The following is a 1,955-nucleotide window of genomic DNA, read 5'->3' as shown; positions in this document are numbered from 1 at the left end:
AATTTTCCTCGAGGAATTTTAGTAATCGAGGTACTCGAATCATTCGAGGAATCGTTTCAGCCCTAGGTACGGCACATAAAGTTCACGTGGCGTCTCACCTGATTCAATCTTCAGGGATTTGAAGCGGCGTCGATAAGTGTCAGCAGTGATTTCATATTTTGCCAGAATTGCCTCTTTCACTTTGTCATAGTTCTGAGTCAGCCATATCCATTAGAACATAGGCTGTGCTGGCCTTGCCGGCCAGCAGAGGGACAAGACGAACCGCCCACTCATCTCTTGACCACCGACACACCTGGGCCATCCTCTCGAACGTAGTCAGAAAATGCTCAATGTCATCATCAGTGGATAAAGGAAGAAATCTTGGCTCAATTATGGACCTGGAACCATGAGCCACCTGGACATCACCACCATCTGATTCTTCTGATTCATCTTGCATGTGCTTCAGATGTCATGGGTCGAGCTTTTGTACTTGATACCTCATGTTTTTCCAGTACAGCATGCACTTGAAGCTGCATTTGTTGAAATTGATGCTGTATGCTCTTCCACCTTTGCTCCTGGCAGGAAAAATCTTTATCAATCTTCAGGTCTCTAGCCACTTGAGACCGCATAATAGAGTTCACCATCACCGCCAGTTCCTCCAACTTATATTCAGGGTTGGTCGTTGCCATGGCCTCCATTTCACAGGAAGCTCAAGCTCCTTCGTCAGGCTCACCCTCTTGGCCTGGCTTTTCACCACCTCTGGTCATCATCTTCTCACCGTGGCATGAATGGCAAACATCTGACACCACTTGTAACAAGGCAGCCTTTTGCGGTTGGATTTTACAGTGAGGAAGAATAGTTGAGGCAGAGTCAGGTGGAAATATTAGGGAATTGAAGGGTGGCTAAACTCTTAAATATATAGTTAAAGGAAATAACGCACGGAGATGTAGTTCTTGCTGCTAGGCCATAGGCGAGCCAGAGATTTATTACACTACCACGGATTCCTCATTACAGTTTCATCAGTTCAATACTCAAAAATCTTCCAAAGTCTCAACAAAAAAGCTCCCCGTATTCTAAAGATTGACCTTTTTTATACATTCTCATTCTCACTGATGTGAGTTGGAAAGTTTCAACCAATGGCGTTGCTACCCTTGATTTGCGTAAAGATTCTGGCGTGCCTTATACCTCATGAACTCAACATCTGCTCCATTTTAGAATTGCTGAATAGGACAATTTATCTCAAATTGTTGTTCTTATCTTTTCCAAACAGAGATCCTTTCCAAGTCATTTTTTTGGTTCCATTTGCGCTTTGCACGCAAATGGAAGGAAAGGAGTCGGTCAGGTCGACCTAGTGACGTGCCAAAATCCTTTTCACAAAAACAACTTCTTCAATAGTATTTCCGCTCTTACAGAAACAACAGTGGGTTTATTCTTCTCACAGCATCAACACACACACTCAATCATTTCACAGGTGAAACTGCAGGCTTAAATGCTCTCAGCTGTGACAGACCCAACCACCTCCAATTCATAGGGGGATTTCACTTAACCAATCTCCACCTATTTAAATAAAATACATTTGACTAAATATAAACATTTAAATTTACTTTTTATAAATATTTTATGTTTTATCTTGCACCAAATGAAACACACCACAAAAAACCCATAAACAATTCTCTCCCCACACTTTTCAATGGCCTCTCCTGGAACCTATTAATGGTGTCTGGACCCCCAGGGTAGTATTTGTCCAAACACCCCAGAGGACACAGAAAAGACAGGTGAGTCACTTAATATCAGCACTCCACACTTAACAGATTATGCACAAACATTTGCTCAGTTTGTATGCAGGTCCCGGATCAAGAAATCCACTAAACTAAAAAAAAATAAGTAGATAAATAATAAAATAAAATAGATAAATAAACAAACAGATGAACAATAAATAAATTAAAGAAATATGTGTAGTTATGTGTCTGTGTATA

The sequence above is a fragment of the Poecilia formosa genome, unplaced genomic scaffold (genome assembly GCF_000485575.1).
Source record: "Poecilia formosa unplaced genomic scaffold, Poecilia_formosa-5.1.2 Scaffold1013, whole genome shotgun sequence".
Lineage (NCBI taxonomy): Eukaryota > Metazoa > Chordata > Actinopteri > Cyprinodontiformes > Poeciliidae > Poecilia > Poecilia formosa.
Note: the sequence above shows the minus strand (reverse complement) of the source record.